The sequence below is a fragment of the Lepisma saccharinum genome, chromosome 20 (assembly GCF_977018435.1).
Source record: "Lepisma saccharinum chromosome 20, izLepSacc3.1, whole genome shotgun sequence".
NCBI lineage: Eukaryota > Metazoa > Arthropoda > Insecta > Zygentoma > Lepismatidae > Lepisma > Lepisma saccharinum.
Genome location: NC_139248.1, coordinates 10,675,497 through 10,691,883, shown reverse-complemented (window position 1 = coordinate 10,691,883; position 16,387 = coordinate 10,675,497). Strand labels below are relative to the sequence as shown.

Genomic DNA, 16,387 nt, shown 5'->3' with positions numbered 1-16,387 from the left:
AAGTACGGGATTCGCTTCTGGTTTCTCTTCAAGACATTCACGACAACAGCCCCAGAAGCAACGATATTGTGGCACAAGTACGGGATTCGCTTCTGGTTTCTCATCAAGACAGTCACGGCAGCAGGGCCAGGAGAAACGATTTTGTGGCACAAGTACGGGATTCGCTTCTGGTTTCTCTTCAAAACATTCACGGCAGCAGGGCCAGGAGAAACGATTTTGTGGCACAAGTACGGGATTCGCTTCTGGTTTCTCTTCAAGACAGTCACGACAACAGCGCCAGAAGCAACGATATTGTGGCACAAGTACGGGATTCGCTTCTGGTTTCTCATCAAGACAGTCACGGCAGCAGGGCCAGGAGAAACGATTTTGTGGCACAAGTACGGGATTCGTTTCTGGTATCTCTTCAAGACAGTCACGACAACAGCCCCAGAAGCAACGATATTGTGGCACAAGTACGGGATTCGCTTCTGGTTTCTCTTCAAGACAGTCACGGCAGCAGGGCCAGGAGAAACGATTTTGTGGCACAAGTACGGGATTCGCTTCTGGTTTCTCTTCAAGACAGTCACGACAGCAGCCCCAGAAGCAACGATATTGTGGCACAAGTACGGGATTCGCTTCTGGTTTCTCTTCAAGACAGTCACGACAACATCCTCAGAAGCAACGATATTGTGGCACAAGTACGGGATTCGCTTCTGGTTTCTCTTCAAGACAGTCACGACAGCAGCGCCAGAAGCAACGATGTTGTGGCACAAGTACGGGATTCGCTTCTGGTTTCTCTTCAAGACAGTCACGACAACATCCTCAGAAGCAACGATATTGTGGCACAAGTACGGGATTCGCTTCTGGTTTCTCTTCAAGACAGTCACGACAGCAGCGCCAGAAGCAACGATGTTGTGGCACAAGTACGGGATTCGCTTCTGGTTTCTCTTCAAGACAGTCACGACAACAGCGCCAGAAGCAACGATATTGTGGCACAAGTACGGGATTCGCTTCTGGTTTCTCTTCAAGACAGTCACGACAACAGCCCCAGAAGCAACGATATTGTGGCACAAGTACGGGATTCGCTTCTGGTTTCTCATCAAGACAGTCACGGCAGCAGGGCCAGGAGAAACGATTTTGTGGCACAAGTACGGGATTCGCTTCTGGTTTCTCTTCAAGACAGTCACGACAGCAGCCCCAGAAGCAACGATATTGTGGCACAAGTACGGGATTCGCTTCTGGTTTCTCTTCAAGACAGTCACGACAACAGCGCCAGAAGCAACGATATTGTGGCACAAGTACGGGATTCGCTTCTGGTTTCTCATCAAGACAGTCACGGCAGCAGGGCCAGGAGAAACGATTTTGTGGCACAAGTACGGGATTAGCTTCTGGTTTCTCTTCAAGACAGTCACGACAACATCGCCAGAAACAACGATATTGTGGCACAAGTACGGGATTCGCTTCTGGTTTCTCTTCAAGACAGTCACGACAACAGCGCCAGAAGCAACGATATTGTGGCACAAGTACGGGATTCGCTTCTGGTTTCTCTTCAAGACAGTCACGACAACAGCGCCAGAAGCAACGATATTGTGGCACAAGTACGGGATTCGCTTCTGGTTTCTCATCAAGACAGTCACGGCAGCAGGGCCAGGAGAAACGATTTTGTGGCACAAGTACGGGATTCGCTTCTGGTTTCTCTTCAAGACAGTCACGACAACAGCGCCAGAAGCAACGATATTGTGGCACAAGTACGGGATTCGCTTCTGGTTTCTCTTCAAGACAGTCACGACAACAGCGCCAGAAGCAACGATATTGTGGCACAAGTACGGGATTCGCTTCTGGTTTCTCTTCAAGACAGTCACGACAACAGCGCCAGAAGCAACGATATTGTGGCACAAGTACGGGATTCGCTTCTGGTTTCTCTTCAAGACAGTCACGACAACAGCGCCAGAAGCAACGATATTGTGGCACAAGTACGGGATTCGCTTCTGGTTTCTCTTCAAGACAGTCACGACAACAGCCCCAGAAGCAACGATATTGTGGCACAAGTACGGGATTCGCTTCTGGTTTCTCTTCAAGACAGTCACGACAACAGCGCCAGAAGCAACGATATTGTGGCACAAGTACGGGATTCGCTTCTGGTTTCTCTTCAAGACAGTCACGACAACAGCGCCAGAAGCAACGATATTGTGGCACAAGTACGGGATTCGCTTCTGGTTTCTCTTCAAGACAGTCACGACAACAGCGCCAGAAGCAACGATATTGTGGCACAAGTACGGGATTCGCTTCTGGTTTCTCTTCAAGACAGTCACGACAGCAGCGCCAGAAGCAACGATATTGTGGCACAAGTACGGGATTCGCTTCTGGTTTCTCTTCAAGACAGTCACGACAACAGCGCCAGAAGCAACGATATTGTGGCACAAGTACGGGATTCGCTTCTGGTTTCTCTTCAAGACAGTCACGACAGCAGCGCCAGAAGCAACGATATTGTGGCACAAGTACGGGATTCGCTTCTGGTTTCTCTTCGAGACAGTCACGACAGCAGGGCCAGGCGAAACGATATTGTGACACACGTACGGAATTCGCTTCTGGCGAGACTGTATTCTATGTAGCTCATGTAGTCTTATAGTATTAAAAAGATAAGTATTTACAATTTTAAGTCCATGTTTAACTCTACATTTTGGTGAAAATAACTAAATATGTATTTACATATTTACCCCTTTCTTACTACATATAAATCCGTTGCCTGTTCATCACATTAGAATTTGAAGTTGATTTGTTAAGACATTACATGCTGACATTATCCTTTCGCCCAACCACAAACCGAAGATTAAACATTCGACATTCATCGTATTTGCTATCCAATTAATAACCAGAGAGCTCAGGTACCTTCAATGAGAACAAAAAGAATCTCACGACTACTAATTTAAGGGTATTTCCACCAAGTGAGACGAATGTCTCTGTCGCCGCCGCAGCCCCTCCAGCAACAAAAGGGAGAGGAATTATCGATAGCTTAATTCCCTCCCCTCAAAGCCTCACGTGAGGAGAGGCAGTTTCCATGTCGTGCCTCGCAAAGATCACATAATTTATATCCACCTCAAAGGCCTGTTGTTATCGGGAAGGAAAAGTTTCCTATCTTTAGATCAATGGTCAAGGAACTTCGGGCAGAGAACATTCCAGCAAACAGCTCCTTCGAGAAAATTCCCTCCAGACAGGAATATTCCCTCAAAAAATCCCTCCATATTAAGAATGTATTTTTAAAATATTCTGCACTTTAGTTTCTTCAACGATTGACCTGCTTTCTCATCTACCAAATAATTCCCTTTCATTAAAAAAAATCCCCCCACACTGGAAATTTACTCTACGGTTAGAATGTCACTACGGAGTCATTAGCAAGTGTTGCTACGCTGAGGAAGGTTGGTTGATTGATTTAAAATTGGTGTGTGCGTCGGCATATATGGTAATTTCGCACCCCTCAATGTAAACGAGGAAATATTCCCGTGTCTAAAATTCGTACTTCATATGTTATAACAAGGGGTGCACGAAGCCCTTTAAAAAAGGTTAAAACTGCGAGAATGTAAAGAAACAACACAATAAAAAGTAAGAATAAACAAAATGCTTCTTCACAGAGAGCGGAAGAGGCCAGCTCTTCGCGAAAAGGGTACCCTTGACCCCCTGGAGAATGTGAAATATTTTGCATGGTTTATGAAGATTTTATTGTTCATGAACGTTTTCAGTTGATTTTAGCTCTTGGAAATGTATTCTTGTGAAGTAAAGTACGTTTGTTACCTTAGCATGTTACTTTACCGTGTAGCACAACAGCCCGAAGGCTTCACGCAAGTGAATATAGCACCCAAAACGACTATCCACAACAGCAGCTATAATTTTATGTAGTTAGGTTAGGATTGTTAGGTTTGGTACCGATATTTATTTTCGACGTGCTCTTTCGCTATTTTAGTGTACATACAAACAGTTTTTAGTAACAAAATGCTGCGAAAATACTCTGAAATTGCAGATTTTAACTTACGCGCCATTCTTTGGAATCAAATATCTCCGTTATTTATGCTTTCCTAAAGCTGGAACCACTTTTACATTACGTAAAACATTGAAATCTGTAGATTAAAGGAAAATTCGACGTAATTCTCGAGGGAGTACAGTGAGCAAACGGCCTTGCAAGAAGCTAGAAACATTTGTTAAAACACTCTTTTAATCTCCCAACAGGGATGACAAACAGTTGGGAAGATTAAAACGTCTGCCTGAGGAAAGCAAGATCGGTATAGTCAACAAGAATAGTCGAGACACTATTATAAAATTGTCGCTACGTCGTGTAAGGGATCTTTCAGACCAAAGCGACAAACAAGAGACAGGCGACACGAAGAAATCGCACCGAAGCGAAACGGGAGAGGAGCCCGTTCAGTCTAAAGCAAGATATTCACTGCACACCCGCGAACAACAGACTGAGGCGACACCATGAACGGTATGAGAAAACCGCCCAGTCCTAGCGACAAGTGCAGCTTGTCGTCTCTCTTAGGTTCGAAAGGTTGCACATTACTGCTTCGCTTCCAAGCGACACGTCGCTTTGGAGCGAGCCAATCAACAGCAACGTTTCACACGGTATCTGCATGACAAGCTTACGTTCGAGTGTGAAATCCTCAAGCGACACGTGCCGCTTCTGTTTGAGATATCCCTAAGGTGTTCCTGGTGCCTCCCCGATGGCGTAGTGGTATCGTCATCGTCTTCTAATCAAGGGTCCCGGCTTCGATACCCAGTGGAGGCACATATAGTGGTTTAGGTCCTACTTTAAACTGTAGGTCCAGTCCCGATTAGCCTTACTGTGCATGAAGTGGACTTAAATCCACAACCTAAGGTGTCCCAAAATGCGACAAATTTTCCTTATACCGAGGGAATTTACTTTCTCAAGGGATATTTTCTCTCCGCAGAGGGAAACAATTTCTCTCAACATAACCAGTCACTGAAGTCACGAACAAAGACACCCCAATACCGCACAGGGGAAGGGGGAGGTAAGGGGGCAAGGCTATGCAGACACAGCAGGAGAATGTTGGTAACCTTACAGAACCTTGCGGCATGCATATTGATTCATAATTGCCGTAAGTCATGTTTCCCCTACAGTTCGGCCACGCAAACGAACAGCCAATTATCGACGTCGGCCGTCCTTTGTTCTCCCCACTCTCGCACTCCCCATTCACCGCCATTGTTCCACACAACGCAAATATTAGTGCATTTTTGACAGGCTACCCTCATCGAAATTTACATCTGCCATTTTCAGATAGGTCGGAGCGTTCCAAACCGCTCCCCCGGGACATGTAAAATATTAATTGGTCGTTTAATTGTGTGTCACCAATCGACAAATACATGTGCGCGTCGATATATGTATATATAAATTGAAGGTCGCCTTTGTTGCGTGACGTAAGTGCTAATCCCCCTGGATGCGTTTTTAGCTATTAAGCCTCTTTTTCATTCCATAAACTTACGACTCTTGGTGTTCATGGGTCCTGTTCTAAACCAACGAACCGTCAGTGGATTAAATCGGGTTACGTGTCAAGTACAGTGGGATCCATAAGCATCACCGTGCAAATTGTCCATGACTACTTTCATAAATTTTTCTCTTGCATCCTATGTTTTTTTTAAGCGATGGATTTTTATGTATGCTGGTGAAGAAGTTGTAAACAGCTTCTTTTGAGTTTTCGTTTAATTCCTGAAGCTCTTAATTTTTTAAAATTTAATTTTAATTTAAAATTTTGGGTGCGTCAGCACTAAGGCTATTTTGCACCCGTCACATTATACAGGGTCCAGCCCCTTATCGTTACACATAACAACTCTAACGTTGTATAACTAAAATCATAAAAGCTGAGGCTGTAAAGGAGCACTCAGCACAAATAAGGACAAAACACAGGACAACACAAACAAAATTATACTGGCCATGGGGCCAGTCGCCAGAGCCTCGTTAGTCTGCAGTCCAGGGTGTACTACGTGGAAGTGAGGTTGACTATTGGGTGCACTGCGTGGAAGGAGCACCCCTTACACCCCTTCTTGAAGCTCTTATTGGGTCAAATAAAGTGCACGAACATGGTGGTGGACAATTTGCACTGTAATACTCATGGACCCCACTGTAGATTTAACCCTGAATTGTCTGTATCACAACCCAGAAAGTAACTCAAAACTATGATTAAAGAATGGTGGCATTTTCATTAAGATATAGCTCTCCTTACCAGATATATCATCATCAGTTTAAAGAAAAACTAAATATGCTGACCAAGGCAGTAATTTATTTTATTAAAAACATAAACTGCCTTGGTCAGCATATTTAGTTTTTCGTAATCATGGAAACAAGGCTTAATGGTGTTATAATCAGTTTAAAGAATGTTAACATTTTATTATCAAGATATACAGTATCTCTCAATAACTGGTATTCCATCCTGATTTTAAAGAATCTTCAATATCAACATATAGCCCTCCAAAACAGATATTTCATTTTAAGTTTATCATCAGCTTTCATCCTGTGAATTTTGAGGCGGGAGTTTAAAACTGAATAATACAAAAATATTAGCAAACTATTGCTACTAATTTTGAGATTATATATATGGCTTTATTTATAACCGTATTCGCGTCACTCAGTGAAATGCTGCCTATCAGGTCTTTGATCCTCAAACGGGCTGTTTCACCTAAAGGTTTACTATTTTATTTAAATGTTAACGATTTTCATAAGTTATATTTTTGGAGACGAACTTGAACCAAAAGAATCCCAAGCACTTTTCCCTCCCCAAAAGTTTCAGGTTTATTAAAATTTACAAGTTAGTGGATCTGAGGAGCAAAATAATAAAGAGTAATACTGTATTTCTGATTTCTGAAACGTCACAGTTATTTACCATATAATTCTGGACGCTGTTTATATTGGATGGGAAACTTTTCGAGTCTCTTCCCCCAAACTTAAGCCCCAGGATTGATTCTACCCCCCTCAAAAGTAGGCGCAGTTTGAATCTGCCCCCTCAAAATTAGGCACAATTTGATTCTGTCCCCTCAAAATTAGGCACAGTTTGATTCTGCCACCTCAAAATTAGGCACAGTTTTATTCTGCCCCCTCAAAATTAGGCACAGTTTTATTCTGCCCCCTCAAAATAAGGCATAGTTTAATTCTGCCCCCTCAAAATTAGGCAAAGTTTGATTCTGCCCCCTCAAAATTAGGCAAAGTTTGATTCTGCCCCCTCAAAATTAGGCGCAGTTTGATTCTGCCCCCTCACAATTAGGCACAGTTTGATTCTGCCCCCTCAAAATTAGGCACAGTTTGATTCTGCCCCCTCAAAATTAGGCACAGTTTGATTCTGCCCCCTCAAAATTAGGCACAGTTTGATTCTGCCCCCTCAAAATTAGGCACAGTTTGATTCTGCCCCCTCAAAATTAGGCACAGTTTGATTCTGCCCCCTCAAAATTAGGCACAGTTTCATTCTTCTCCCCTCAAAATTAGGCACAGTTTGATTCTGCGCCCTCAAAATTAGGCACAGTTTGATTATGCCCCCTCAAAATTAGGGTAAAGTTTAATTCTGCCTCCTCAAAATTAGGCCCAAGATTAATTCTGCCCCTTTAAAATTAGGCGCAGTTTGATTCTACCCCCTCAAAAATATCTGTTTTTGAGGGCTATATGTATATATTGAAATGTTATAATTCTTTAAAATCAGGGTGAAATACCAGCTATAGAGAGGTAATCTTGATAATAAAATGTTAAAATTCTTTAAACTGATAATGATTTATCTGCTAAGGAGAGCTGTATCTTGATGAAAATGCTACGCCCATGGGTTTGGCGGTTCAATGTGCATAAAGTAAATTTAAACTCAATCAATGAATCGTACCATACGAGCAATCCTAAGATTATGTAAGATTCATACATGAAACACTTTCTTCAGGAACGAAATTAAACTTTAAACATTCACAATTACAATATCGCTTTCACATTCCCATTAGTTGATTTAGTTTATTTTACTTCGCATTTCTGCCACTTTTGGCTAATCGCGAAGATAAGGATGAATGGTGATTACATTGATGATTGACAATCACGAACATATATACCTGATCCCGGGAATCTTTGGAGCATAAGGTAGAAACGATTGGGCGGAGCCAAGCACGTTGCTGCTAAGAGCTGGTAGATGCCGTCGCTTTCCACCTTCCACGCAATCCCGTTCCCTCTCACGTGTTCATTGGTCGAGCCCTCTCGAATCACTACTGGCGCGGAGACTTGCTTTCGTTCGCTTGCTCCAGAGATTCCCGGGACAGAGTATAGGGACGACACAACACGAGCACGACAGGTTTATACTGGCTGAGAGCACAGACGCCAGAGCATCGCTAGTCTGCAAAATACAGTCCAGGGTTAACTACGTGGAACAGGCATTAAGTTATACAATTTGTTACTAAATGCCTATATGAGATCTATACCCTGTCCCTGCTAACTGTGGAGTAAGGCCGCGTATAGCGTCAGAGAAAAGAGGGTAATCTATTGGTCAGAGCGAGGCAGTAGACACTGATGGGAAGGCTGGTAACTTCAGTCGCTTTCCCCCACTCCACGCAGCCCCGTTCCTTCTCAAGTGTTCATTGGTGGAGCCGTCTCGCGTCACTACTTGCGCAGAGACATGTTTTCGTTTGCCTGCTCCACACTTAGCTGGGACGGAGTATACGGTGGCTAAAAGTAAAATAAAAAGATACATCGAGACGACAGAACTTTAGAGTGAGGCTGTACTAAGTCTCGTCTTGATACCAAGTTTATAAGTTACTTCCGTTAAGTAACACCCTTTCGTTTAGACACCACCCCGACCAGACATATAATTGACAATTAAAAATATAAACATACAACACTAAACTAATCATAATGGATTAATTGGTGGTGAGAAGGGGTTATTGTCCTCACCGTCATGTATAAAGCTTATGATTTTCAACTGTCATACAGTTACGTGCGTTGATCGTTATCGTTAATTGAATTCTGCACACCATAATTGCGTACAATTGACAACTGGGTTAAAACAACACAACTCTCAGCCCTCGAGCGAATAGTGTTACTCCATTGAACCATAATTAGTCATATGTACGTATTATCATTAGGGCTGAGCAGATACCCATACCGATAACCTTGCCGATTCCCACCGATACTTTAAAATTGTAACATTTAGAAGCTGCTTTATAAGCATAGAGTTACCAGACCTTTGCTTTAAAGTTTTCAAAAATATCATCAGAAATTAAAAATTCCTTTGTGAGTGCCCCTACATAAATTCACTCTGTCATTCACTCTTCATACAGACTATACAATAGTGGAAGACAGGTGACGCAAAATAAAGATACAAAAAAATGATTGATTGATTTAGTTTATTTTACTTCGCGTTTTGTGCCTCTTGGCTAATTTGCGAAGATGGGGATGAGTGATGAAATTGATGAATGGACATTCACTAACAACCAAGACCGAGCAGGATTCGAACCCGGGACCCTTGGCGTCGTAGCGCGATGTGCTAACCACTCGGCCACAGGGTCCGGCTACAAAATATTGAAAACTATGCATTTTTGTACGTCGTGAGAAACACCAAAGTGCATCATTTGATTCAAGTGAGGATTCCTTTCAGTCGAGATGCACTTCAATGAATCAGTTGATGCGTTTTGATGCACAAGAATGCATTTTTGATGATGCACTTAAAACGTTTCGTCTTGAGCTACATAAACTCTGTAGCTCAGACCATTTAAGTGCATCATCCAAAAAGATGCGGGCAGGTGCATCAAGGAACATCAACTGATGCATTAAAGTACCACGACTGAAAGGAATCCTCACTTGAATCAAATTATGCACTTTGGTGTTTCTCACGACGTACAAAAATGCACCCAAATGCATCAAATGTGAATCTGATTCTTTGAAGACATAAAAAACACTTTAGTGCATCATCAATCGATTCATTCTGGTGCATCAATAGATATGATGCATTTAGTTTTCTGTGTGTACCTTCTAACAAGTTTATTGACGATTAATCACTGTTGCAGTTATTTCAATTTTTTCAGCCAACACGTTCGCATTTCTTTGATTGTCCGCTTGATTTGTCTTTATCAAAGTTTAAAATTCATTCACTCCTTCGCACACTATAAAAGGTCGACCGGAGAAATTACCGTCCATATCAACTTCCATCCACATTCCGTAAAAAAATGCCCATGGCTATTTTTAAAGTCACCAAGGGTAACAGTTTCGTATCCCAGCCCTGGTATGGATTTTCATTGTCAGTGTCCATCAATTTCATCCCATCATCACTCATCCTCATCGCCATTATACAAAAGTGGCAGAAAAGTGACGCTAACTCACTAAAAATCGAATCAAATCAAACCATTTTATAGCATAAACAACCATTACGAACTTAACATAATTAATGTTATTGTAATGATTCAGTTTTTAAAAATATATTTGTGGTGCACTCACTGCAATTTGTAAACAATATGCATCTTTTGGTAAAAATTCCAATTTAAATAATAAATAATTGCGTCTTGTTTATGTAAATTAACAAGCAATAGACTTAAATTTTAACGGTACGTTCTAGCAATTTAACTTTGCCTAATAGTGTACATTTTAAGCCTCTTAATTTTAGCGTTATTAAACTGTTTAGTAGTATTACTAGTAATTTTGGAGTGTTCTGGTAAAAAAGGTAAAGTTATCCTCCGCACATTGCACCGTACCATTAAGAATATCACCACGCATTTTGTATCTAGGTCATAGTGGACGGATGTGATCAGCACCATGCTCCGTCCACCTATGTCAATCTCAGATACCCATTGCGAGAGTTCTCTGTAACAGTAAAATTAGATAAGTAGTCAGTATAACGAGTTACGAAGTCAGTGGTTGCATGTTCGAATCCTAGATAACGCATGACTATCATTGCGTTTAATCCATTAACATCCACTTTAATGCCCACTGTCACAATTAAACACAGCCCCTCCCCATCGAGAATTCCGTAAGATATATATCGATAGTTTAGCTAAAATAAAAAAATATTTGACGCGGCAAACACAAACAACCGAGATATTTGATCCCAAAGTATGGGCCGCATTAAGTAAAAGCCTTAACTCTGACTATCATAGTTTTTACTAGTAAAAAATTATGATATTCACACCGAATAAGGGAATAAACATGTGAAAATACTAAGTTCTTCAAACCTAGCCCTCAGCAGCGTAATCTGGTGGCAAGAGCATGAACCTCATAAGGAGAGGAGGCAAATTCAAATGCCCTTAACTTGTAAATTGTAGTAACATTGAACATTTTGGGGATCTAGTGACCCCGTCTGCCCCCTCCAAATTACGCGTATGGTAGCAACCCTAACAAAAAAAAGTAAAAATTTACTATCATCTTTTAACCTAACAACGTAAAAGCATTAACAGTTAAATCTAAGACTCCTATCGAAATGAAACCGATCATATCAAGGATATGCATTTTCCACCATGTGGTTACAGGGGAAGGAATGTGTCAATTGGCACACGAATGATTTAGTACTTTATTCGCAAAAGCCGGTTGTGTACACACTCAAAAAGCAAAACAGTAAGTGTATTTTTTTAAAAATTGCGAAGGTAACTACCAAGTGAGTGGAGAAGGTTACATAATTTGTATTCATGTCCAGATATTATTAGAATAATTAAATCAAGAAGACTTAGGTGGGCAGGCCATGTGGCACGAATGGGAGAGGAAAGAGGAGTTTACAGGATTCATGTTGGGAAACCTGATGGTAAGAGACCTGTAGGAAGGCCACGACGATAACGTTGAGATGGACCTAAAGGAAATTGTAGGGATGGAAAAGAGTATATAGATCTTGCTTAAGATAGGGACAGATGGAGGGCCTGTGTTGCTGCAGCCATGAACCTTCGGGTTTAAGAAGGCTAGAGAGTTGGTTAGTTATGTAACTACAAATAACCAAAATATAATTGATCCCAATTTGACCACATAAAATCACACAACACACACACATTTCCACGAGCTAAAAACAGGATAGCGTCATAAGCAACAATCTTCCTAGACTATGAAAAATTTTCCACTATATAGCAAAGTAACCGAGGGTCAAATGTACCAAACCCAGAAGTAGAAAGTAAATCACCGAAGACTGTGATGTAAATATTACGGTGTTTAAAACTTGACTGATTAGAAAATACATAAATGTATGTAATATCCCCAACGTAAAAAGTTTAACCTTTTGACCAAACATTAATCGAATTCAGCTTCGTTGTTTATATCCAAAATACTTTTGTTGAAAACTAAAACTGTCCCCCTTTTCACAGAAGTTTCAAATTGCAGTGAAAAGATAATATAATTAAGATTTAATGCTTAGTGCCATCTATGAAATACCAATGTAACTATCTTTTAGCATAGGTTAGAGTGGGTCAAATGTACCAAGTCGTGAAGTAGATGAACTAACCGAAGGTATGATAAATGCTGTACGTAATTTGTATCGCTCGTTGAAAATCTGACCGATTAGAATATCTCTATATTAAAAATCCTTAAGATTTTGAGCGTAAGTTAATCGAATTCTGCTTTTTAGTATATTTTCAAAGTACTTTTGTTGAAAATGAAAAATAACCTCGTTTTTCACGGAGGAACACGTACACATATGTTTCAAATGGCAGCGATAGGATAGTAGAATTAAGAATTTAGGCTTAGCGCCACCTGTGCATTGCTAATGTAACTAAAATGTGATACTAATTGGCTAGATAAAACTTACCACAGCAAAGCCTTTCTTGGTTGATACAGTTTACCCTTTCGATCACGAACACTTTTTCATCTACGACAACTATGCGGTGCCCATTTATACACGAATGTGCTTCTTTCTTGAGTGTATTTCACTTTCAACTTGTTAATCCTACTGTTTTGAAGTACGTGATATCTTCGCGAAATAGGTCAGCTGTTGCCTTCCCCAACACCGCTACGATACGACGCGAAAATTTTGACCACTTGCTCCAAGCCAGTCTACACGGACACACGACCGCGTTCAAACTCTCTACACGTAATATCGTGTCTCACGCACACGCTCAGCCTTCAAGCGTCTGTTGTCGACTAAAGCGCGAGGCAAGCATGGGCTTGAGCTTCAGTTACTGCCACCGCGCGGCGCTGCTGTCGATGTTAACGAGAGAGTCGAAAGAAGCATCGATGTAAGAAGTGGCGATGTTTTCTTGTTCAGTTTTGAGTCCCTTCAATCTATCTGTAAAACACCAGAACTCTTGTTGTGTTTGCTTATGGATTCTGGCTCATGTAGGAACCTCTATTGGTAAATATCGCAATGTTTGATCTGCTTTGTGTGCACTAAATTTCGCAAGTACCAAAGCAAAGAAACCTTGGGCCAGTGTGTACAGTGCAAAGAGGGTGATAAGCCTCGTGCACATTACCTTTGCACGAATCGTCAATTTCACAACGCCTGGCAGCTTTCATATTAATCTCTGATCGCAGCATGCTTGCCGTTGCCCTTTGTAAGCGTGAAGCCAAACGTCAATATGCTCGTATGGGTGCTAACCTCGTAATAATCACATATACCACACCTTGAAAAGCTGTAACCGGAGGACCTAGATTGGAAACATGGGCAAGAGCATTGTGCTTCTTAAGTGATTATGTTCACGGTAGGATAACATGTGCATGTCGTAGCCAATGGCATATTTATGATTGATCAGCAAGCATAAATGGGTTCTGGACCGTAAATAACCTTTTTATCTGTAACGTATTTCAATTCGGTCCAGGAATCTTTTTTCCGGATCAATTTAAATTCGGTCCAGGAACCTTTTTTCAATGTAACAATACGCAACTTGGACCGAATCTAAATTGCGCGAGACAACCCTGCTTTTCTACCTTTTCCTTTGTTTTTCTGCCACTTTTGGCTAATCGCGGAGATGAGAATGATGGATGACGTGATGAAATTGATGAAAGGACACTCACAAAGAATACCCGGTTCGGGATACGAACCCGCGACCCCTGCCGTCGTAGCGCGATGTACTAAGCGTATTTACTGCTTCATTTCCTAGCGCAGTGTTCCCAAAGTGTGCGTCGCGAAATGTTCCAATATTTTCACTGAAATGACACTTTTTAGTTTCTGCGCATGGTTTTAGACCTTCTTACATAAAATGTTTCTGAATCTGAAGTATGTGTTTATTTTTTAACTTAAAGCAAGCAAAGTAACCACACTAACTGAGTATTGCAAGTGTTAGATAGGCCTCCATTCTGACTGGGGCGCCGCGGGAAAACCTTGAAACACTAAGGGCGCCGGAAAAGAAAAGGTTTCGGAACCCCTGTCCTAGCGAATAGGAGGCCATCCCAATGGCGCAGTGGTAGCGTAGTCGCCTTGTAATCAAGGTGTCCCGGGTTCGATACCCAGTGCAGGTACATAGTGGTTCGGATCCCACTTGAAACTGTAGGTCCAGTCCCGAATAGCCTGAATGAGCATAAAGTATATGCAAACATAAATACATAACAAGTACAATTTTAAGAATAATGTAATATTATATGGTTTTGATCGATTAAGTTTTGTTATTAAGCGTTGCTTTTCTCCCACTTTTGACATTCAGAAGAAACGCTCATGCCCAGTACGGGATTCGAACCAGGGTCCCCTGGCATAGTAGCGCTCAGCCCTAACCACTCCAGCACGGAGGTCTCGAGAAGCCCTTTACAGCCAAAGCCTTTTAATCTAGGTAAGGAGATTTCTGTGGATCAAGGCCGCACATAACGGCAGAAAAAGGGAGAAAGCGATGCAAACGACTGGAAGCTGCAGTTGCTTTCCCCTCCACGCAAGTCCGTTCCCTCTCACGCGTTCATTGGTCGAGCCCTCTCGAGTCACTCCTTGCACGGAGACTTATTTCCGTTCTCTTGCTCCAAAGATTCCCTGGATAGAGTGTAGTAGGATGGGACTAAATGATACATCAAACACAACTTCCAGAAAGTAGTAACTATTTAACTATTTAACATCACTCCTTTACCTCTCATGGTTAATCGTAACGATGAGGATGATTGCATGTGGAGACCAACGCAGTGGAACTCCCACTCTTGGACTAGGGATCAAAACGAAAACATTTAAAGGCTACGCTCTGTCCTGGGCAACTCTGGGCCAAGCGAACGAAAGGGAGTCCTGTGCGCAATGAACGTGTGAGACTGAAAGAGAGTGTATTGAGGGCTGCAGCTACCAGGCGTTTGCAATTATGCTTTCCTCCACCCTCTCACTTGCTCCCCTTCTCTACCGTTATGTGCGATCTTGCTCCACAGATTCCCGGGACAGAGTATAGATTGTGAGTCGAGCACTTGTTTCATACCCAATGAACAATAGAGGAAGAAAGTTTGTAGAAGCTATGGAAAGATGGCAGCACTAGATTAAATAAGTTAACGAATTATTAGTATATTTGAAATTAATGGAAAAGGTGTGGATAGGAAATAAGGAGATAATAAATAATGATTGTTAGTGTACAAAAAGACAAATTAAGAATATAATACATATATATACCAACATTTTAAGTTATATCTAACTCCTCGTAAATGGTAAACTAGCAAATTATAACAAGAGAGGTGAAGAAAACAGTTTCGTTGTCTAATAATAGATTTCGACGTGCAAACTAGCAACTCCTTTGAGAAACTTTTCCTTAACAGAAGTGCTGGCGCGTTCCAACCGCAGCCTCACAGCACTTTCTTCGGTTGAACGGCACTGGTTCGGTAGTGCGTCAGTTGCTGAAAGTCACCGAGATATTGTGAAGACGACGATTTCCCAAGTGAAGTGATTAAACTATGTACTGATATATTCAAAATAATACCAATTCCTATAAGTTTATGTTCCTCCATATATGTATTCTATCCAAAAGAACACAACCTCTACGTTCCCCTTTACTGTCTATTCTTATTTCTAACGCAGAACCCGTGGTTTGAGGTATAGACGTGATACGGTGCCTTTTATTGCCGAGTCGTCCGTGGAGCGGCAGCTAGCTCGGCGTGAAGTGGGATCGCGTCTGCTGGCATTTAGACCCACAGCTGCACGCTGTCCTTGGCACTGGACGCGTCAGTGCTTCAGTATGCAGATAGCTGGTGTCCAGTGTGCACGTGTTTGTGAATTATTAAGGTGTTTACAAGTGTTTTAGATTGTTTTGCTTTAGTTTACATATTACTGGTGCTTTTCTGCAGTCTAATTATGCCACGCACAATTTAAAACAAAGCATTTTTATGTACGACTCTTACGTCATTACGAATTCTTGTAAGGAAATTACAATACGTTTTGCATCAGAATTCCCAGATGTTCCTGTTTCACACAGAGACAGTGTTCGGATACTTGTGAACAAATGTAGGTAATCAGAGTCTGTCCTTGATAAGAAGCGAAGGATAAAACGGCTTATGCTTAACGAGGGGAAACTAGACTACGTTGAAGTACGATAAAAA

General features: G+C 41.7%; 1 protein-coding gene across 1 annotated transcript in view; it reads right to left on the bottom strand.

The window, feature by feature from the left end:
* LOC146003812 (suppressor of lurcher protein 1-like) overlaps window positions 1–13,033 on the bottom strand; it is a 475,712-nt gene extending 462,679 nt beyond the window's left edge. Inside the window, exon 1 of the mRNA XM_083142232.1 lies at window positions 12,714–13,033. The gene's annotated coding sequence lies outside the window, so the exon portion shown is untranslated. The remainder of the gene's footprint in view (window positions 1–12,713) is intronic.
* Window positions 13,034–16,387: the final 3,354 nt, after the last annotated feature.